Source organism: Myotis daubentonii, chromosome 9, assembly GCF_963259705.1.
Source record: "Myotis daubentonii chromosome 9, mMyoDau2.1, whole genome shotgun sequence".
In the NCBI taxonomy this organism is placed as follows: domain Eukaryota; kingdom Metazoa; phylum Chordata; class Mammalia; order Chiroptera; family Vespertilionidae; genus Myotis; species Myotis daubentonii.
In genome coordinates, this window is record NC_081848.1 from 54,762,709 (window position 1) to 54,786,931 (window position 24,223).

Below are 24,223 nucleotides of genomic sequence, written 5' to 3' on the forward strand. Positions count from 1 at the left end.
ACCACCTGTTCATTGCAAGTATACTGACTGACATCTCAGTTACTTTTAAGAGGCTCATAAAAATTCCTAGAGCACTGAGGAGAGGAAAAAAGTCAACGTAGGGCAATTAGTCAAACAGAAAGGGCCACTACCACAGCCATTTCACTTCGGGATCCTGGGAGCCTGACAGTGTCATAAAGTTAAATTTCCAAGATGAAAAGTTCCACCCCCACTTCCCACCCCCCGCCATGCTTTCTGGGAATCATATTCAATCTGCATGGATCTAACCAACTTGCAATACTTAACTATTTTGTTTCTTCTTTTTTGCTGCCATTGTACCCTCAGCAGGAATCTGCTCTGAAGAAATCAAACTAATCTATTGCCTGTCCCAGATGTCTCTGTGTTTTATACCTGTCAGTAATCCTAGAATGGCACGAGAAGTTCTGAAGACAGAAGAAATCTAACATGTGTGGAAAGCCTCTTGTGGTCAGTTGTTTTATGTTCCCAACAATCTGTTCTCACTCTTCGACATGTGACTTCCAGTGCCTCCCAGTAAATGGACTGTATTTCCCTGCCCCACTGCCAGGCTTGGACAGGTGACTTGGCCAATGGAATATGAGAAGATGTGACATTCGCCATATCCTTATGGAAGCTTTAAATGCACCTACATAGTTTGGGTCAACCTTTTGTACTTCTGGCCTCTGCTACGAGAACAGCATGTCCCAGATAGGGGCTGCTCCCTCACCCTGGATCACAGATTGAAATGACATATGCCAGAGAGCCAAGCAGAGCCACAGCCAACCAGAAGATTCATGACTGAGAAAAAAATTGTGTTGTTTAAAGACACTGACTGGGATTCTTTGTGACTGCAGCAAAGTTGACAAATACAGAAACGAACAGAAATGGCATTAGATTGCATAACAACCTTTAAAGCTCTGTGACTTACAACAACAAATATTTATTTCTCTGCTCATACTACATATGTCTCTGCTCTAGAATGTGGGTCAGATTCATGTCTGCTTCACTGTCTTTTTATTCTAGATCTCGGGCTGAAGATACATTCTATGCCTGAAGCATCCTATCTAATAAAAGAGAAAAATGGTAATTGGCGTACGACGATACCCTTTTCATTGGCTAATCAGGGCTATATGCAAATTAACTGCCAACTAAGATTGCCAACTAAGGGCTATGTGCAAATTAACTGCCAACTAAGATGGTGGTTAATTTGCATATGTAGGCACAATGCAGGGAGGCGAAAGGGAAAGCAGGAAGAAGCCCCCTGCCACTGACAGTGATCGGAAACCCAGGGGGGAGCTAAGAGCTGGGGGGCAGGGCAAAGGCGGCCCTGGGGCCGCCTTTGCCCTGCCCCCCAGCCATGATCAGAGAATCAGGCGCCTTTGCCGCCCTGGCCAGTGATAGCAGGAAGTAGGGGTGGAGCCAGTGATGGGAACTGGGCACGGTCAAAGCTGGCAGTCCCGGGAGCTAGGGGTCCCTTTCTTGGGCCTAAAGCGGAGCCCACGATCGCGGGGCCGCTGCAGCTGCAGATCCCCACTGCCCGGGCCAGACGCCTAGGCCAGAGGCGTTAGCCCTGGGCAGGGGCGGAGCCTGCAACCACCGGGAGCTGGGGGTCCCCTGCCCAGGCCTGACACCTCTGCCAGAGGCCTCAGGCCTGGTCAAGGGGCCGATCCGGTGATTGGTGATCAGAGGGTAAAGAGGGTCAACTCCTCTGGCCAAGGCATCAGGCCTGGGCGGGGGGCAGAGCTGGGGGGATATGATGGTCCCCTTGCCCAGGCCTGAAGCCTGGGTCAGAGGTGTCAGGCTTGGGCGGGGGGTGGAACAAGCGATCAGAGGGAGATGGGAGTCCCCTGCCCAGGCATGATTCCTGAGCCAGAGGCCTCAGGCCTGGACGGGGGCCAGAGCCAGTGATGAGGGGGAGATGGGGGTCCCCTGTCCAAGCCTGACACCTCTGGCGGAGGTGTCAGGCCTGGGCAAGGGGCCGATCAAGCGATCGGAGGGTGATGGGGGTCTACGCCTCTGGCCAAGGCAGCAGGCCTGGGCTGGGGGCAGAACCAGTGATGGGGGGAAATGAGGGTCCCTGTCAGAGGCGTCAGGCCTGGGCAAGGGGCCGATCCTGCAATTGGAGGGTGATGAGCGTCAACGCCTGAGGGCTCCCAGTATGTGAGAGGTGGCAGGCTGGGCTGAGGGACACTCCCCCCCACACACACACCCAGTGCACGAATTTCGTGCACCGGGCCCCTAGTGTTCTTATAAAAGAGAGCACAGGGAATAAGAGGTCTGGTAGAAACTTGCAATGCTTCTAAAAGATACTGCTCAGAAATGACATGGCCAACACCTAAAGTCAGTAAGGAGGAGAAAGTATACTTCATCTATAAGAAGTGAAGGAATAAACAATTGTGATTGATAGTACAATAAGCCACATTTAGTGTGTTTTATCCTTGTACTAGCTGTACTTTATATAACTTACACCTCACACCAATCCAGTAAGAAAGATATTATCTCCATATTTTAAAAAATTGTGGCTCAGAAGAGTAATGTAATTTGTGCAAAAGTATTCTGAAAATGTATAAATGAAAGTTTGGGGCTCAGGTCCAGGGGTAGGTGACTCCAAAGCACTTACTTTTATCCTCACCCCACACTCACACAAAGTTTTTTTCTGTCAAATTTTAAGCATTAACTTAACAGGTGGGATCTGCGCTTGTGTAAAGCCAAGATTGGCTATAAAAGACTTCAATAGCTAACCTTTCTAAGTGAAATAGGGCAATGTAAGTATAGTAAAAAGAGGGTAAAATCTATGAAAAAAAGACTTACAGAAAGACAGACAGGAATGGGCACAACAATGAGAAGGTATGAGAATGAGAACCCAAGGAACTGGAAAATAAGAAGAGAAATTGATAGCACTTCTCAAGGCAAGAGCACTTACAAAAATAGCTTGCCTCAGGGGAAAACATCTTAGACTCTGATTTCACAGGCCATAAGAAAAGCACTAGGGTGTTTCCCTTTTCTTTAAAAAGTGCACACCCAGTTTTTTGTAGCTGCCTAAATACTACCGTGTACTCACTATCGTGCCTGCTTTGAGTCTGGCAGTCACTAGTTTATGGTCATCAAGTGCTTTTTAAAATATTAAAAAAAAATGCCATCCTAATGCACCTGAATGAGTTGCTCTCAACATATTTAAGAAGTCATTTCTCATCTGAGTCACCCCTTTGGGGCTCCAGCCCATTATCACTCTGCCTGCCAATTACTACCACAATTGTAATCCTATTTGAAATATTAACACACTATTGTAGCAATATAACTTCTAGTTGTTATTATTTTTTTAATTCAGTAATTTTAAACTGATTAGATACATAATTAAGCCAGCAGAAAACTTTCTAACCACCAGGTAAGTAGTAATTAGAGTTGTAGAGGCACACCATGGGACATTAGCTCTTGCAACAGAAAGCTAGAGAATCTTATAGCAGCCCTTTGCGCCAGTTAGCTAAAATGCTCCTAAAGAAAAAGCAAACAATCTCTAAGTAGTGTAGCTCATTACTAGTAATTAAGCCATGTATAAAGGTACCTATTTGTACATGTGCTATTTTGTTTGTGTGTATTTGAAGATCCTGTTACTCTAGAACACAATGGGGGAAATTTTTAAAGAAAAACAAGCAAATATTTTCCCAGATATAGAAAAAAAACTGGAGCAATCAGTTAGTTATCCATACAACCTGGGCCTGATTATTCTTCTCTTTGACCCCACCTACTTTTTCCCTAAATGTTTCTATATAGCTAACTAATCATAATCTTCCAATAAAATGACTACGCTATGTTTACCTAAGATGGCTTTGGCTATTTTTCTGCAATTCAAACTGTCAAATAAATCACATGGTAGATCAAATCAAAAAGGACCATTTGATGCAAAAGTAATCTATCTCCGAAATATTATCCTCTTCATGCTCAGGCACCAGTGGATTATTATAATAAATAATTATCCTAAAGTTCCACTGATCCCTTTCACAGATAACTCAAATGGGAGAAAACTTTTACTAACATAGTATGTGTCTGTGCATACTCAAGTACAATCTATCAAGGTAAACCTATGACCTATTATTATTATTATTATTATTATTATTATTATTATTTATGTTTGTAGGTAGATAATATTATAAACACATTTATCAAATTCAAATTAGTCAAAAGGTGACAGTAAGAAATCTAACTATGAAATATGCATAAAATCTCTTATTCAAAATCTGTAATTATGCAAATAGAGACTAGATGGGGTGTAGCAGAAAAATATAGTGCTTTAATTCTAGATCTTCTGTGTGACCTTGGACAATTTAGTTAATTTCTCTGAGCTTTGGATTTTTAATTTTTAAATGAGGTAATATTGAAAACATAAGATTAAGGGAGATAATAGTTATACTAGTGGCCTGGTGCATGAATTCGTGCACATTGAAAGGAAATTAATTAGAAGAAATATTTTAATATTGCTATTCGCCCTTTATAATAGAAGTGTCAACCAAATTCACGATCAGCAGTGACAGATTGAAACACATGCATGCGATTGGCCCCAGCAAGGGCTTATATGTATTGCACATGCATGAGTCAACTTAGCCTTTTATAGACATAGAAAAAACTTGCTTAATTAGACTAGCTTTCTGATTTAGCTAAACTTTTCCCAGCCCAGTGAAGCACTCCAATTTCTCTTTCAGATAATTGTCAGTACCACAGCAGTAAATATCAACATGAAGCTGATTATTATTGTAGATCACACAGGGAGAACAAAGGGTAAAATACTTAACTGCAGCAGTATTTGACTATATTCTGTGCAGTGAGAAAACCTGAAGTCATTTTCAAGGTCCACCATTTCTTACTTCTTTTCAGTTGGGTCAAGTTTCTAAACTTTCTAAATCTCCATTTTTCAGCTAATGAAAAGAAAATAGGATTCCACCAAGTCTCCTATCTACCTACTCCAGGACTTCTGTGAGGATCAAATGAAATGAGGCATGGGAAAACGCTTCACAGACATTTGGTTACAGTGTAAAGTGTTTCTACCTGCCTATAAAGCAAGTCGTGTTCCTGGGCTGAAGAAACTGCAAGGAGGCTAGTCGCTAGTCACTAGGGAGAGGAAGCAGGGCGTTGCTACATGACATCATTACCTGGATGGAGGGAAGGACACTTAGTATATTAGCCTTTTATATATATAGATAACGCTCACTGGGCAAGGCTTAGCACATGGCAGATACTCACTAAGTGTTAGGAAAGGTTTAACTGACTTGAAAATAGTATAGATTAGAATATATTTATAAATATTTTTTAAAGCGACAATTTAGAATTCTGGTCAAAGATGAAGCAATTTTTTCTAAACTCTTCTGCCTTGAAAACAACCAAAAAGAATGAAAAATGGGGGGAGTGGGGGATCCTTAATGAAGAAATGAAACACCTATGTATAAGCTCACACCACAAAATGAAGACTATATGCCAAATATATTGAAATCTAAACCAGAATAAAGGAGAATGATTACAAAATGACACTTATCTCCTCAGACCTCAAGCAAGAATCAATTTCTCTAAAAGTAAATACCGCAGTCCAAAAGAATATCAAATGTTCCTTTGATTAAAGTGATATGATCTAGGTGCATGAGAACAGCAGAAGTAGGGAATATTCCTGTGAAGACCCAGTTCCACATAGGAACTGCAGGTGAAGTTGAGCTGAATAAGGAAGAAATATACAGATATACCATCTTGTCTAGAATCTAATCTCCTAAAACACTGCCTGGGGTGAAGGAAAGGAAGCAGAGATGACCAGATCACAGCACAGATAGCCTGACTTAAGGTGGTTCATTGTAAACCACACCAAACTTCTAATGCCAAAAACTAAGAAGAGATATAAGCAGAATGAAAGAAAAATCATTGAGGTTCTTCATGACAACAAATACCAATTTTAAAAGTGCTAAATTTGCCCCTAATATTGTTTTTCAGCAAATAAATATCCAGTATAAATATGCCCCCATCTGAAGATAAGCAGTAAGAAAGGAATTAGCACAGGAACTATATAAATACATAATGGAAAATGAGATATTAAAGACACAGATCACACATTAAAAGAATAATAATTTCCTCCCTTGCTCAAGGAAACAAAGGAAGAATTTAGACAATTATTTCTCCTCAGTCTCAAATAAAAATAACATGATCTCTGTAAGGGAGAAAAAAAAGAACTCAAAGAAAAGATAAAGAGATCAAAGAAGAGATAAGACAACAGTAGTTGAAAAGTGAGCTGGCAAACTCAGGAAAGAAAGGGAAGAAGGAAAATCAAGCCATTACAAAGATAAAACTCTCATTAGATGTAGAAAAAAAATATGTGTTAACAACTGAAACTAGGGCACAGAGGGAGAATTGAGGAAATCACTTAAAAAAATGGTAAAAATGAACAGAAAGTATTGGATATAAAACTGATAATTAAGAAAACAATGGAGATACAACATTTATAATTACTGATTTTAAAGAAGAGACTTTTTTTTAAATGAACCTCCACAAAAAATTACTTATATATAACACAAGAAAGTAATCCATGCCCTAGTTGGTTTGGCTCAGTGGATAGAGTGTTGGCCTTCAGACCAAAGGGTCCCGGGTTCGATTCTGGTGAAGGTCATGTACCTTGGTTGCAGGCTTATGCCTGGCCCGGGCCCTGGTTGGGGCTTGCAGAAGGCAACCAATGCATGAGGAAACCAATGCAGGAGGCAACCAATCGAAGTGTTTCTCTCACATGGATGTTTCTCTCTGTCTTTCCCTCTCTCTTTCACTATCCCTAAAAATCAATGGAAAATTAATATAAAAATAAAATAAATAAAATAAAAAGATCATTCTAAGTATTGTGACAATTCAAGGGAAAAAGTAAAATCTTTTAAAAAAAATAAAGTAATTCATGTCCCCAAGAGAAGGTAAAATATAAACATTAGTGCTAAAATATATCCTGATATACTTTATAATTTAAAAGTTTACAGGTAAAAAAAAAAATTACCTGCAAACTTGGAAACAGAAGGGGTTGTTGCTGACCTCTGCCCTTGCCTCACCAACATTAAATGCCTGGAAAAAAAGTAGACAAAACTCTAGAATCCTGAAAGTAAGTGTGACCCAATAATCTTATACCCAGTTATCCTTCAAGTATAAAAGCAACAACACTAAACATATGCAAAGATATAAACATATCAATAATAATGATGCTTGCATATAAGAAAACAATACTTGAAGATAAAATCCAGCTATGCAAGGGATGAATCTAAGGAAGCAAGCACTAAAAGGTGAGCACTACAGACTTCATATACATGGACACCAAGTTGAGAACTCTAAAAAACGTGAAGCTGGAAAGAAGGATTTGAGATGGCCATCTAATCTCATTCAATCTGCATTTATTGAGTTCTACTGTGTGTCAGGTTTTCTACTCCTGTCATAACTAATTTAACATACATAGTTCAACCCTATGGGATAAATATTCTATTCTATTTTTTTTAATGAAGAATATGAAGTTAAAAGTCATACAGCTATTAAGTGTGGGAATCTCGACATAAATCCAAGTCTTCTGAATTCAAAACTCATTCTCTAAACTGTGCCTCAAAGCTTCAACATAAACCACTGAAGATGCGGGCTGGGAAGGCTAACTTAGCATTTTACTACCTGAAAAGGCTTGGAATGACTTTCTATTCCAAGGAAACAACAGATTTCCTTGTATGCTTTCTCTTCAAATTAATTTTTAAAAAGTGATAAGTGAACTAATCTCCCAGTTCCTCTGTCAACACTACTCTATTCAGGAAAGGGTTTGTTTATCCAATTAGATTTTTTTTAATCCAAAGTACGATAAAATAATAATAATCAACACTAATAAAAGAGAAAAATGGTAATTGGCATACGACGATACCCTTTTCATTGGCTAATCAGGGCTATATGCAAATTAACTGCCAACTAAGATTGGCAGTTAACTGTCAACAAGATGGCGGTTAATTTGCATATGTAGGCACAATGCAGGGAGGCGAAAGGGAAAGCAGGAAGAAGCCCCCTGCCACTGACAGTGATCGGAAACCCAGGGGGGAGCTAAGAGCTGGGGGGCAGGGCAAAGGCGGCCCTGGGGCCACCTTTGCCCTGCCCCCCAGCCATGATCGGAGAATCAGGTGCCTTTGCCGCCCTGGCCAGTGATAGCAGGAAGTAGGGGTGGAGCCAGCGATGGGAGCTGGACACGGTCGAAGCTGGCAGTCCCAGGAGCTAGGGGTCCCTTGCCTGGGCCTAAAGCGAAGCCCACGATCGAGGGGCTGCTGCAGCTGTGGGTCCCTGCTGCCCAGGCCGGACACCTCAGCCAGAGGCATCCTGCAGGGGCAGGGGCGCCCCCCGCTGCCACTGCATGTCCCCGCTGCCCGGGCTGGACGCCTAGGCCAGAGGCGTCAGGCCTGGGCAAGGGGCCGATCCTGCGATTGGAGGGTGATGGGGGTCAACGCCTGAGGGCTCCCAGTATGTGAGAGGGGGCAGGCTGGGCTGAGGGACACTCCCCCCCACACACACCCAGTGCACGAATTTCGTGCACCGGGCCCCTAGTAATAATAATAATAATAATAATAATAAAGCAAAGCTAACTAACTGGCTCATAATCCCATTGTTACAGACAGAAACAGAATATTGGGATCTAGCTATGCTTGTGGGAAATATTAATCATGCTCTGTTAACCATGATTGTCTTATGTTGGTTAAAAAAAAAAAAAAAAAAAGACATTCTAATCTGCTGGGAGTTGTACGTCCCCTGGACCTGGGAGTCAACCTTGGACCTGGGAGTCAACCTTGGGATGTGGTCCACTCTCATTCAAGACCTGCCTATTATCATGGAAAGACTAACAAATATGTTGCCCAAGCAATGGAGTCCCACCAGAGTCGGTAGAGTTAAAAAATGTCCTCTCTTGCCCAGCTGGGTAGTTTAGTTGTTTGAGCATCGTCCTATGCAACAAAAAGGTTGCAACTTTGATTCCCAGTCAGGGCACATACCCCTGATCGGCCCTGCTCTGTGGGTGATAGGGGGCAGCGCCCCAACCCCCTGATCAGCCCTGCTCTGTGTGTGACAGGGGGCGGTGCCCCAACTCCCCTATCGGCCCTACTCTGTGCGTGACAGGGGGAAGCTCCCCAACCCCCTGATGGGCCCTGCTCTGTGCGTGACAGGAGGCAGCATCCCAACCCCCTGATCGGCCCTGCTCTGTATGTGACGGGGGTGGCGCCGCAACTTCCCCATCAACCCTGCCTTAAGTGTGAAAGGGGGCGGTGCCCCAACCCCCCAATCGGCCCTGCTCTGAGTCCAACCAAGGCTACACATAGGGATTGGGCCTGTCCTCTGCCACCCGGGAGCGGGCCTAAGCCAGCGGGTCATTATCCCCAGAGGGGTCCCAGACTGTGAGAGGGCACAAGTGGGGCTGAGGGATATCCCCATGCCTGCCAGTGCACAAATTTTTGTGCACCAGGCCTCTAGTCCTATATAATAAAAGCCTAATATGCTAAGTGTCTGGTCGTCGGTCGTCAATTCAACCAATCAAAGAATAATATGCTAATGATATGCTAAGGCCGCTCAACTGCTCACTATCACGTGCACTGACCACCAGGGGGCAGACACTCCAACTGGTAGATTAGCTTGCTGCTGGGGTCTGGTCAATTGGGACTGAGTAATAAGGGCCAGGCATGCCCTGGAGCCCTCCCACAGTCCTTCCCCGGCTGACCAAACTCCTGCGTCCCTCTCCGGCCCTGATGGTGCACCGGTGGGGTCCCTCAGCCTAGCCTGCACCCTCTCGCAATCTGGGACCTCTCAGGGGATGTCAGAGAGCCAGTTTCAGCCCAATCCTGCTCAACACAGGAGCTGCCCCCTGGTGGTCAATGCGCTCCCACAGGGGAAGTGCTGCTCAGCCAGAATCTGGGCTCACAGCTGGCAGCACTAGGGATGTCTGACTTCCAGCTTAGGCCCGCTCCCCATGGGGAACGGGCCTAAGCCACCAGTGAGACATTCCCTGAGGTCTCCTGGACAACGAGAGGGTGCAGGCTGGGCTGAGGGACACCCCCCCCCCAAGTGCATGAATTTTGTGCACTGGGCCTCTAGTAAATAAATAAAATAAAAAAGATTTTAAAGATAGCATACCCTCATTGAAATCATGAAATTTTTTACATCACTACAAAAATTAATATCTCTAACTTTTTATTTTATATTAGGGATTAGGGTACATGTTTAAGCAGGGAAGAGATATAAAAGGGAAATGATAACAGTATTATGTCATTTGGTGAAAACAAAATTGTTCAAACGCCACTTTTTAAAATAAACATGTTCTTCCTACAAAATATCAAGAAAAATCTCACACAAAAATAAAAATGAAGTTTCAAAGATAATTTTGAATTATGATTAGTTTTTGAAAACCAGTAGCACTACATTTTTTGAGCCTATGTTCTTCTCTTGTCTACGTTAACATAACATACCAATGATCAGATCAAAAGCGCATAAAGTTTCAAGTAAACACATAATTAGGAATTTTAGTTTTTTATTTTTAAATCTCATCTGAGGATATGTTTTTATTGATGAGAGAGAGAGAGAGAGAGAGAGAGAGAGAGAGAGAGAGAGAGAGAGACTGACTCACAACCTAGGTATGTGCCTTGACTGGAAATCGAACCCGCAACCTTTTGGTGTACAGAATGACACTCCAAGCAATTGAGCCACCAGCCAGGGCCACATAATTAGGAATTTTAAAATGAATCAATTCAGCCCCGCCAGTGTGGTTCAGTGGTTGAACATAGACCTATGAATCAGGAGGTCATGGTTTGATTCCTGGTCAGGGCACAGGCCCTAGTTTCAGGCTCGATCCCCAGGGGGAGGTGGGGTGCAGGAGGCTGCCAATCAATGATTATCTCTAATTATTGATGTTCCTATCTCTTTCTCCCTCTCCCTTCCTCTCTAAAATCAATTAAAATATATATTTAAAAATAAAATGAATCAATTCCGGATCAATAATTGGCCATTTAAAGCAATGATTTGTCCATCATACTACATTTTTGACTCTACATTAGATACAATTAATAAAACAACACAGCACATAAGATACATCGGGCAGGAGTTGGGTGGAGAGAGTCAACAGGGGAAAAGGGGGAAATTTGTAAAACTTTCAACAATGAAGCTTAAAAAAATACATCCAACAAAATATACAAAATTTTATCATATTGTAAAAAGAATTCATAATACATATACATTGAGAAGAGTCAGTGAAAAGGTTTCATTATTATTCCGAGTACATACTACCTCACGAGAAAAGCTTAAAAGAAAGACTCACTTAACTGATTCGAAGTAACTTTGTGTGCCAGCCACCTCACAATATTATTTAAAATAGTAAAGTAGTAATTATAGGATTTAAAACATTACTGGAAGAGATTAAAGAAGACCTAAATAAATAGAAAGATATATTATATTCATAGATTATAAGATTTAATATTGTTAAGACTGTTAAGACTGCAATGCTCCCCAAATAAATATACAGATTCAGTACAATCCCTATTCAAATCAAATGGTCTTTTTGCAGAAATGGAAAAGTGGATCTTAAAATTCATATGAAACTTCAAGGAACCCTGAATATCCAAAACAATCTTGAAAAACAAGAACTAAGTTGGAGGACTCACAATTTTTAATTTCAAAATTTACTACAAAGTTACAGTAATCACATCGGTGTGGTACTGGCATAAGGATAGACATATAAATAAATGAAATAGAAAATGAGAGCCTAGAAGTAAACTTATGCATCTATGGTCAACTGATGATCAGCAAGAGTACCAAGGCCACTCAATAGGGAAAGAATAGTGCCATAAAAATTGGATATCCACCTATAAAATATACTTCCGCACACTATATACAAAAAAAATAATAATAATAACTCAAAATAGACCAAATACTTAGGTGTAAGAACTGAACTATAAAACCCTTAGAGGAAAACATAGGGTTAAATCTTCATGGTTTTGGATCTAGCAACAGTTTTTTACATATGACACCAAAATAACAAGAAAATAGATACATTGGACTTCATCAAAACTAAAATATTTGTGTATCAAAGGATACTATCAAGAAAGCAAAACTTACAAAAGGGAAAAATATTATCAAATCATATATCTAATAAGGTTTTAGTACCCACAATACATGAAGAGCTCTAACAACAATGAAAAGGCAACCAATTTTATAATTAGCAAAAGATTTGAATAGATATTTCCCAAAGAATATATACAAATGGCCAACATGCACATAAAAATATGTTCAACATCATCTTACATTACAAAAATGTTAAAACAGCTATTTAAAAATGTGCTTCACATATACGGTGTTCATTGCCTGGAAGAATTAACATCATTAAAATGTCCATACTACCCAAAGCAATCTATAGATTCAATGCAATTTCTATTAAAATACCAATGGCATATTTCATAGATCTAGAACAAATATCCCAAAAATTTACATGGAACCAAAAAAGGCCCCAAATAGCCTTATCAATCTTGAGAAAGAAGAACAAAGATATATGCATCCCTATGTTCATTGCAGCATCATTTACAACAGCCAAGCTCTGGAAATAGCCCAAGTGCTCACCAGTAAATGAGTGGATAAAAAAGCTGTGGTACATTTACACAATGGAATACTATTCAGCCATGGAGGGAAAAGGAACTTTTACCTTTTGTGACAGCAAGGATGGACCTGGAGACTATTATGCTAAGTAAAATAAGCCAGTCAGAGAAATACATATACCATATGATCTCTTTCATATGTAGAATCTAATGATAAAATAAACTAAGGAACAAAATAGAAACAGGGGCATGGATACATGGAATAGACTGACAGCTGTCAGAGGGGAGGAAGACCAGGAAACTCACTCTCTCTCTAAAATCAATAAAAAATATATTGAAAGGTTCTCAAAGTCATACTATGTTCGTGCTCTTATAAAAATCATATGCCTATTATTGGTCTAACAGTGGTCGGCAAACTCAATAGTCAACAGAGCCAAATATCAACAGTACAACGATTGAAATTTCTTTTGAGAGCCAAATTTTTTAAACTTAAACTATATAGGTAGGGTACATTGTTATTAACTTAATTACGGTACTCCTAAGGCTTAGGAAGAGCCACACTCAAGGGGCCAAAGAGCCGCGTGTGGCTCGCGAGCCACAGTTTGCCAACCACAGGTCTAGGAGAGCAATATGTCAGCTAAAAAAAACACAACAGGAAAACATGGAATTTATCACTTTGTCCAATCAACTTAGGATTTTGACTCTCCTTCTTCCCTCCCATCCTATCTCCTTTACTATTTCAATAAGTTCTGACTATCTATTATGTGCAAGGCACAGTACTATGTACTAGGTCAGAATAGTTAAGAAGATAAAGTCTCTGCCTTCATGTTGTTCACAGTTGATTTTATTCCAAAAACAGTAACTCTGGAAGCTAATTGTATAGTATTTGGTCCAAACTTTTATAGTCATTTCCCCAAAATTACCTAAAACTATCCTTACTCTCTTAACAACTGAACTGCACCATAAATGTTAAGGATTACAGAAAATATGAAGCAATCATAAACATATTAACTTTCCTTTCACTTCTACTATTTCCTATAAACTATTAAAATTCGAACTAAATCTTTCAAGAAAGAGGTCAGTCTGAACTGTTCCAATAAATCCTACATGTAATGAAAGCAGGAAGGGGGAGGAGGGAGAGGGAAGCAAAGAAAAAAACCTTTGTACCTGCCAAAATCCAGCAGTTGTATGATCTCTTAAAAATCAGTTGTTCTGCACGTAGTGATATAAGGACGGGGGCGGAGGGGGGGGGGGAGTAATTATAATTAGGTGCCTATTTTGATTCCTCTCTCCATAGTATCAGCATTGAATGTCATCTGATTTTGGCAAAAGATAAGGTCATTGACTGCTTGAAAGACGTGCAGTATTACTTCTCTAAATGTTTCACATGGAAATATCTAAAAATAGAAAACATCGCAATCTCAATCACATACTAGCCAGTAGGACAATTTGCAGAATTCACAAATTTAAATAAACAAAAAATATTAATCTACACTCATAAAAGAGAAACATGGTAATTGGCGTACGACCACTACCCTTTTCATTGGCTAATCAGTGAGATATGCAAATTAACTGTCAGCCAAGATGGCGGCCGGCAGCCAGGCAGCTTGAAACTAACATGAGGCTTGCTTGCCTCAGTGATGGAGGAAACCAACATTCCCCGCCTGTGGCTGCAGGCCTCTGAGCCTGCAGTTTCAAACATTGTAACAAATACCCCCGGACTTCAGCCAGCAGATTCGCAACATTGTATGCAAAGGCCAGAAACCTACTTTCAGGAGCGGAGGCCTAAGAGCTGGAGCCAAGCCTCAAGCTAAAGCTGGCCCAGAATAAAAAAAAAAAAGGAAAAAAGGAGCGTTTGGGAGTTCAGTCACTGCCAGCCTGAAAACAGCCCTCAGCCCCTCACCCAGACTGGCCAGGCACCCCAGTGGGGACCCCCACCCTGAAGGGTGTGTGACCAGCTGCAAACAGCCATCATCCCCTCACCCAGGCAGGCCAGGCACCCTAGTGGGGACCCCAACCCCGAAGGGTGTGTGACCAGCTGCAAACAGCCATCATCCCCTCACCCAGGCTGGCCAGGCACCCCAGTGGGGACCCCCACCCTGATCCAGGAAACCCTTCAGGGCAAACGAGCTGGCACCCACCCATGCACCAGGCCTCTATTCTATATAGTAAAAGGGTAATATGCCTCCCAGCACCGGGATCAGCGGAGCCGAGAGGCCTCCCGGCACCGGGATCAGCATGACAGGGGGCAGCACCCAAACACCCTGATCGGCCCTACTCTGTGAGTGACAGGGGGAGCTCCTCAACCCCCTGATGGGCCCTGCTCTGTGCATGACAGGAGGGAGCTCCCCAACCCCCTGATGGGCCCTGCTCTGTGTGTGACAGGGGGCAGTGCCCCAACCCCCAGATTGGACCTGCTCTGTGCGTGACGGGGGGTCGCGCCACAACCTCCCCATCGACCCTGCCTTGAGTGTGACAGGGGGTGGTGCCCCAACCCCCCAATCGGCCATGCTCTGAGCCCGACCAGGGGCTGCACCTGGGGATTGGGCCTGCCCTCTGCCACCTGGGAGCAGGCCTAAGCCAGCAGGTCGTTATCTCCCGAGGGGTCCCAGACTGCTAGAGGGCACAGGCCGGGCTGAGGGACCCCCCTTCCCCCCGAGTGCACAAATTTTTGTGCACCGGGCCTCTAGTATATACATAAACAAACAAAAAATATATAAATATATATAAACAAGCAGAAAATGTTAATAATATTTTAAAAATTCAATACTCTGGAAAGGAAAATAATTTTTAACTTATACATTAAAAAATTGACAATGCTATGAAAACTCATTAAAACTTTGAGTGTGTGCATTTATTGAATCTAATTTACCACTAATTACCAAGATAACTATAATTATTTCTTTTTTTAAATTATTTTTGCTCAGGTATGATAGATAATTTAAGCATTTAGATGTTTTTCTTAAATAAAATATATTAGCACCTCAGGTGGGGGGTGTGGTGGACTAGAAGAGGTCAATGGGAGAAAAGGGGGGAATATATGTAATATTTTCAACAATAAAGATTAAAAATTTTAAAAATAAATTTTAAAAATATATTAGTATTATTATTACATATAAAGTCTTAAACATATAAAAAAAATTTTACCAGAAGAATTTCACTGAACAAAAGTTAAACTGCTTTAAAAAGTGGAAATACGATGAACATATAAATAAGGAGAAGTGCCTTTCATCATGTGCCCTGACTAGTTAGGTAAAATTATGAACAAATTCATATTTACCAATAATTCAATAATACGTTTTGGTAGTTCTATATCCAGATGGGCTCTTTAATAAATATGTTTACTTCTCAAAATTCTGATCTCAACATCTTGATTGGAAAAACTGATATATCATTTCCCGGTTTTTGATACTTATACTTTTTTTGTAAAAGAAAAAAATAATCAAAATTTTATTATGTTTGATTGAAGATGAAGACTCACTCAAAAGGACTCAGAAAGAGCCATAGCTCTTAATGCTATTCTATAGTATCTTCTTACCTCCAGCAGCTAACCAAAGGTACTTAATGAATATAGAATCATCACTGGAAACAGATCATTTAGTAATAGGTTCAAATAGTCACAATAACTGAAGATATTACTCAGTCATATTTATCAGAGTTTCATTACAGTCCTATCCTAGTCTAAAAATGATAAAGAAAACAAATCAAAAGCACCAAAATTACACATCCCCAAATCAACACTCTCCAGCAATCAATTAATCTGACTGAAATAAATGGAACTATGGCTGGAAAATATATCAAATGGTTAGATTTTCTAAAACTACCTGTAGCCCCGTGGTCGGCAAACTGCGGCTCGCGAGCCACATGCGGCTCTTTGGCCCCTTGAGTGTGGGTCTTCCACAAAATACCACATGCGGGCGCGCACGTACAGTGCGATTGAAACTTCATGGACCATGCACAGAAGTCGGTATGTTGTGGAAGAGCCGGTATTTTGTGGAAGAGCCACACTCAAGGGGCCAAAGAGCCACATGTGGCTCGCAAGCCACGGTTTGCCGAGCCGCAGTTTGCCGACCACTGCCCTAGCCGGTTTGGCTCAGTGGGTAGAGCACTGGCTTGTGGACCAAAGGATTCTGGGTCCAATTCCGGTCAAGGGCATGTACCTTGGTTGCAGGCTTATCCCCAACCCAGGCCCTGGTCGGTGCATGCAGGGGGAAACCAATCAATGTGTTTTTCTCACATCGATGTTTCAGTCTTTCCCTCTGTCTTCCATACTCCCTAAAAATCAATGGAAAAATATCCTTGGGTGAGGATTAACAATAAATAAAATAAAATAAAAGCTACCTGCAATGCTGACCTAACTCATTTTTTTCCTCAGAGAACATCACCTTCTTCACACTTCCTTCGACTAAGATAAAAGTACTCCAACTATGTCTTTTGAAGCCCAATAACTCAAATACAATCAAAGATTAATAGTGGCATCTTCTTTAAGATAGGTTCAAATGGTGTTATGAGCCAATGTCACCTTAATAAATTCAATTTAAAAAAATATATAACCACAGAATCACATGCAAAAGTGACCATAAAAGTATTAGTTATTAATTTAGGACAAGTATTTCTAATATCTCTACATTGATTAAAGAATTTAACATTTCAAATTAAAGTTTAAGATTTCAGATTTGCTTTCAGCAAATAACATTTTATCCTGACCATAAATTTACTATTATGCAAATTGCTGCTAATATTTTAAAAGTCTCGCTCCTGTACTTTGTTTTATTTCCTTTTGCATATAGTAAAATGAATGGGAAGTTAAATCATCAAATATAAAATGCGTATAAATTTTATTCTGTAGACATACAATATTACACAATTGACAGGCTTCAGTTGTGAGTGCTTCTGGGATCAAATGTCACTTCATACCAGGAATTTGTGACTTTATTCTCTAACTTTTCATTATTCTTATAACCCACAACATAATTGCCACACATAAATTTTCCTTCTTCAGTGTCAGTTAAATGTCTTTCAAGTTTCAGAATCCCAGAACTTCTAATGATAGTCTCAAAATGTAGTGTTTCCAGTTAGTGTTATAAAGACACTAATCATAACTAGTAAATATAACTGTGGTTTTTCATAAAATTTCATCTTTCCCTCCCTCCCTCCAAAATATATCCTTAAATACTGGAAAGTGTCATCAAATAGGTCAAAAGTCGCCTAAGCATAATTAATGTGTGTGTGTGTGTGTGTGTGTGTGTGTGTGTATACCTCATACACTAAACTCCCCTCTATAGAATTTACTCTATTGCTCTACAGTAACTGTATCCAATAAATATGTTCCTTCATCCAAATTTCCTCTTGACTATACACTATTCACTACCTCTGGAATGTCCCTGCAATACTGACCTCTGGCATGTCCCAGCTTACCATCTTTCCTTTCTTTCATAAAGCTTCTTCTAACATAAAGCTGGCAATCTCTACATGAGGGCAATCTCTACATAAAATTCCATGACTCTTTCATTTACCATTCCATAATCATCCTTTGCTCATACATAATTCTCTTATGTATCTATTTCAAATATCCTTATTTCTCACCTTATAAATGATAATATTGGCAATATTATTTATTATTATTATAAGTTATAATATCAGAAGTATCATTATTAGCTCCTACAAGGCTATGGAAATATTTCATGCCTTATACAGAGCAAGAATTGTGCCTTTTTCAGATGATATGTCATCTTATATTTGGGTAATAAAGACATGTAATTAAGCACTTTTGCTATATAGCTACCTCATAATGTACATTATAAAGGCCCACTTAACGTTTGATTAGTTCAGTCTAGTAAAGACCCATAATGTGTCAGATGCTGGCTCTGTCCTTAAGAAGTCAAATCACAGTATCAAAAATGAGCCAAACACCCAAAATATTTTTTCTACACAATACCAACTATCAAGAATCTCTAATTTATATTCTTGACTTAACTAGATGTTTTCCCATTGTGTAAGTGGCCTTTGAAACTAAAGCAGAAAGAAACATCTTAGAAACACATTTTCCTGAGCACTGGTCATAGTAGAACTCCTATAGCTCTATAAACTCCACTGGCTGGCCAAAACTTTAAGAAATCAAATAATGCCTTGGCCAGGTGGCTCAGTTGGTTGGAGCTGTCATCCCATACAACAAAAGGTCGTGGGTGTGATTCCCAGTCAGGACATACCTAGGTTGCACGTTCGATCCCTAATCAAGGCTTGTGCTGGAGGCAACTGATGGATGTTTCTCTCTGGTGTTTTTTTTTTAATTTATGTATTGATTAAGGTATTACATATGTTTCTGTTCTCTCCTCTTCTTTTCTATGCCTCTCTCCTCCCTCTTTCCCTCCCTCCCTCCAAAATATATCCTTGAGTGAGGATTTTTTAAAAATAAATGAATCAAATAATTTATTCTCAACTTTCTAACCTCCTGCCTTCATAAGCCAATCTTTCTGAGGTTCACCTGAAAAATTCCCTTCCTACCACCTGGGAATTTTTAAATCTTCCACCTGCTCAATACTCTTCAGAAAGACATTCTACCTTTTTCTGTGCCAAATCTGCAAGAAATGCCAAGGATTGCTCTCATACCATTAAAGTCCTACTGACTAGGGGAAACTATGCTTGCCTAAGTGGAAAGGATAATTTACAAAGAACGAAGATATTCACTATGTACTACAATCGCTGGTCTGCAACTGAGAATTTAGTCAGGTTTCTCATATGCCTCTTTGAGAACTTTTGTCCAAAGCAGAAACCTAACTTCACTATATCTGTTATTTCTCAAGACTTCTAACATTCTAAAGATGAAGGGGTTGTACTCTAGTAAACTGAGAAGGCAAGGTTAAGGCCCTTGTTTTTCAACCATGATTAGACCAATGCTTTAGTCTAGGGAATGAATGAGCTAGTTGTGAAACCTAACCCTCATTAACAAACTAGCCTGTTTAGCAATACAGTAAGTATACCCTCTTCTGATTCTCCATATGGAGCGCCAATTTAAAAAAAAAAAAAAGAATTCTCAGCTAAATAGCAGCCTTTCTTTCAAAGTAAAAAACAAAGCCACTCTCACAGTGCTTACATTTGTGATACATCTGTATAAAGTGATTTTTTAGCATCAGAAAGCATTTTAATTGTAGTAAACTGAACAATGCTGAAATTGTTTGAAGAGGAGATTAAATTTAATGAAATTCACAAACAACCCCTTTTAGAAAGTAACAACAATTTTTTGAACATTAAAGAGTAGCTCATTATATCAAGACAACTCCACTGTAAAAAACAGTCTGACTTCAATCAGTGCATATCTACATGTTAATGAACTTGCTATATAAAGCAGGGACTGAGCAAAAAATAATAAAAAGACTGTCATAAAGCATATTTGCTAGAAAAAAGTTCCTTAATCAATAAAACACCTTTTCACTAGTACCTTAATAGTATCTGAAACTCTTTCAAACAACACAAAAGGAAGATGATGCTCTAAAGTTTCTCTAAGACATTAACGCAGCTTGCACATTCCTGTAATGTTCATGTACTGTCATCATCACCATTCCAAAGACTTTTAAGTTTCAAAAGACATGTACAGCTTAGAACAAAGTCTTTGTCATAATGATTTTGTTGCTGACCCCTGATCAAACATAGACAAATCTGAAACTGAAAAGTGAGAGCGGACCAATGACCTTTGATTAGAAGCACAAGCCTCAGCTTTAATAAAATACCTCATTCATTGCTCTCTGGTGCCAACAAGAAAGGTGTGTTATAGAAAGGAGCAGTCGATACACCATTTACACTCATTCAATAATATCCATTATTCACAGCTGGAATAATGCGTGACACAGGTGTCTTACAAATGGCAAAATCAAAACACAAAAGTGCAGCTTTCTACCTTTAAAATAAATAAATTACTTAACTCCTGTCTCTCAGTTACTTGTTACTGCCTTTCATGCCTAACTAATCATATTGTACTAATCTTCTTTCCTAAACAGTAATTTTCACAGTATTTGTTGCTATTACTGAGAATCTCAGGAGCGCTGGCATACTTACTTCTGAACTTGTGATTTTCCTAGGCTATCAGTGCACCATTTGAATGCATGTCTATAACGCTTATTTTAATTAAAGCAAAGTTTGAAATTTGTTTGGGGTTTTTTGCCTTATTTGTCAAGGAATATAGGAAGTTTTAGACTACGGCCACAGTTAGCATATTTTGATGCCAAATATCAGACTACCCTTAAGAGCAATGGCTTAAGAAAATGCAAATCAAGTCCAATTTTTTTTACTTAGCCGCTGAGGGTGAGAGGTAGGATAAGGAAGTTTTCAAAGCCAATCCATTCATAAGTGTTGTGGATACATACAAAGGAACTGTTGAAGCCAGTTAGAATTGGAAACTGGGATGATTCGGTACTTGCAAGCTACATAGTGCATGCCTTAAAGTGATCTCTTTAAGCCATGACACTAATTTATTTCAATTTTTCCTCTAAGACCAAAGGGCTTGAAATGTAATTGCCAGTGTTATTTCTAGTACCTAGCACTGTCCCTAAAACATGGCAGGAATATATATATTTTCCTGCAAGGGTGAGAGGGTGGCAAGAATTGGAGAAGTGACTTGAGGCAATAGTCTACCTACAACTCAAAGTGGAAGGAAGAAAAGGAGGGAGGAGAGAAAGAAGGGAATAAGAACTGGCTGGAGACAGGGAGAAAAGGGGGAGAAATAAGGAGGGAGTAGGGAAGGCAGAGAAGGGGGAAGAAGGAAAGAGACACAGGTATCTTAAAAATAGCATAATCATAAATCAAGTTGTCTAGGCTGCAACAAAGTATTTTTGCCCATTTGCTTTGGGCACCACAGTCTGCCCAGTAGTCTGAACTTCTCCTGTCAATAACTGCAGCTGTACTGCTTCACCTGCTGTAAATAAACAGCCACACACAGGCCCTGACAAATCTCAGAGATGTGAATGTAAGGTCTTAACTTAAGCAAATAGATAACATGACTTTATTCATCTGCTAGATCAACTGACTAGAAGAACTCAAAGCTCATGAGGACATGGACTTTGCCCATCTCCTATGCTGTTATATCCTCAGCACTTAGATCTGTGCTTGATTAGAACAATAGACATTCAATAAAAATTGCTTTAAAATTGATATTGTCAACATTAATATTTTTAGGATCTTGGATAGACTATAATTTAGGGTAGCAGTTCTCAGAGTATAGTCATGGGATCTTTGAGGGTCCCCAACACTCTTACAGAGAGGTCTGCAAGGTCAAAATTATTTTCCTGATAAAGATAAGTTATTTGCCTTTTCCACTCTCATTTCCTTGCAAGTGTACAGTAGAGTTTTTCAAAGGCTACATAATAATATCAATCCTCTAAAAGCTAATGAAAAGATGTACGTCTGTATGCTTGTATTTTTAAATTTCTAATACAGAGACTTCCTTTTCTGGGGGGATGGGGTAGAAAAACATGTCCCCATTTCTCCCTCTAAGTACAACTAAAAACCCTGGACATTATATATAAAACAAACATAAGAAGACTCTAAAAGGTAGAAAGAAGAAAGCAGACTGAGACCCTCAGGACCCAAAAAATGACAAGCAATGGATTCCCTGAATTTTCTCTTTGCCTCATCCCAGACTTGGAACTAAGAAAGCCAGCAACCTAGAACCAAAAGTAACCCCAGGAGAACCTGCTCTTTCTAGTCAAAGAACTAAGAAAAGGGCAGCTTTTAGCTAGTCATAAAACTTTTACATAATAACCATTCTAACTTCGGGTAAATGCTACAGAAAAAAAAAAATGGTGGCTCCATCCTGACCTACTCAAAGAAATGTCAAGTGGGGAGCCTAGACTTCTCTCTCATGGCTATAAGGAGGCATCCAACACCCATCAAAGAATACTAGGTAGGGATCAGAGACTTTTATCCCCACCAGCCAGTAAGAGCCACCCTGTCCGCTCTCTTATCCCGTGTGTAGTGTCGGTGGAGAACATGTGAGGAGCATGGCCTTCCACTCGCATAAGGCAGGAAAAGGCTCCCTTCCTCCTGGGGTGGAATCAGGAAGCCTGGTAAAGTGTTGATACTTTCACCGCGCCCAGCAGTAACAAGGCCACCTGTACTGTGATGTCAGTGAAGACCATGTGAGCAACTGGAACTTCCCATCTAGCAGTAACAAGGAGCCTACACACACAGGTGGGGAACCTATACTTCTACATCCACATGGCAGCACCACCCTTCCCCTAGTGCAGTGGTCGGCAAACTCATTAGTCAACAAAGCCAAATATCAACAGTACAACGATTGAAATTTCTTTTGAGAGCCAATTTTTTAAACTTAAACTATATAGGTAGGTACACTGTTATTAACCTGCCTATATAGTTTAAGTACTGTTGATATTTGGCGCCTCCCCAGCGCTGCATATCCCACGGCCCGCCTGCACAGCATCTCCTGTCGCCCGACCGACACCCCCCACTTCTTCTAATGCCACTTCTTCAAAATAGACTCGCACAGGCCAAAAACCGACTTCTGCGCATGGGCCACGAAGTTTCAATCGCACTGTACGTGTGCGCCCGCATGTGGTATTTTGTGGAAGAGCCACACTCAAAGGGCCTAAGAGCCGCATGTGGCTCGCAAGCCGAGGTTTGCGGACCACTGCCCTAGTGGAACAGTGTCAAAGGAAACCAACTAAAACAGAAGGTTTATATATGAGTGCCACAGTATATAACACAAAAAGGGCAGGTTTCAAGCAAAAATCACTGTCATACCAAGAACCAGAAAGGTCTCAAGCTAAATGAAAAGAGATCTAAATGAAAAAAGAACAGTTGAAAGATGCCAACACCAAGATGTCATAATTATTTGACAAACATTTTAAAGCAGACATGATAAAAATATAAAAGTGAACAATTGTGAACACACTAAAACACAAAGAAACAATAAAAAATAGAAAGTCTCAACATAAAAACTTTTTTAAAAAACTTAATGGGCCCAGCCTGAATGGCTCAGTGTTTGAGCATTGATCTATAAACCAGAAAGTCCTGGTTCGATTCCCAGTCAGGGTATATGCCTGGGTTGCAAACTGGATCCCCAGTGTGGTGCATTCAGGAGACAAGCTGATCAATGATTCTCTCTCATCATTGATGTTTCTATCTCTCTCCCTCTCCCTTCCTCTATGAAATCAATAAAAATATATATTAAAAAAAACTTAATGGAAAATTTAGAACTGAAAACTACAACAACTGAAATAAAAAGCTCAATAGAAGAGCTCAATTGCAGAATGGAAGGGGCAGAATCAATGAAATGGAAGAAAGAACAATAGAAATAATCTAAACAAAAGAGAGAAAATAGACTTTACATACATGAATAAAGTATCAAGAGCCTTTGGAATTATAGCCAAAGGTCTAATATTCATGTCATCACAGTCCTATAGAAGAGGAGAAAGAAAATAACAATGAAAAAGTTCTCAAAGATATAATGCTGAAAACATGCAAATTCTAACCAGAGAAATGCGAGGTGTACCAGTTAATAATGCGGATTTTTCTCAATAGATGGAGTTACACATATGTTGATATATATGCGATTTGATATGTATGCTATTTTGTTGTATTGACAGCAAGCTTTAAAACTTCATATGTCAAATTTGCTGAAGGTGTTA

General features: G+C 40.1%; 1 protein-coding gene across 12 annotated transcripts in view; it reads right to left on the bottom strand.

Moving 5' to 3' along the window:
• The window catches only part of SOX6 (SRY-box transcription factor 6), a 550,404-nt gene that overhangs the window by 486,431 nt on the left and 39,750 nt on the right, over positions 1 to 24,223 (bottom strand). For 3 of the 12 annotated variants that reach the window (XM_059709012.1, XM_059709017.1, XM_059709011.1), the window contains exon 2: positions 7,004 to 7,068. The exons of the other annotated variants lie outside the window; for them this stretch is intronic. The gene's annotated coding sequence lies outside the window, so the exon portion shown is untranslated. The remainder of the gene's footprint in view (positions 1 to 7,003; positions 7,069 to 24,223) is intronic. 12 annotated transcript variants of the gene reach the window in all.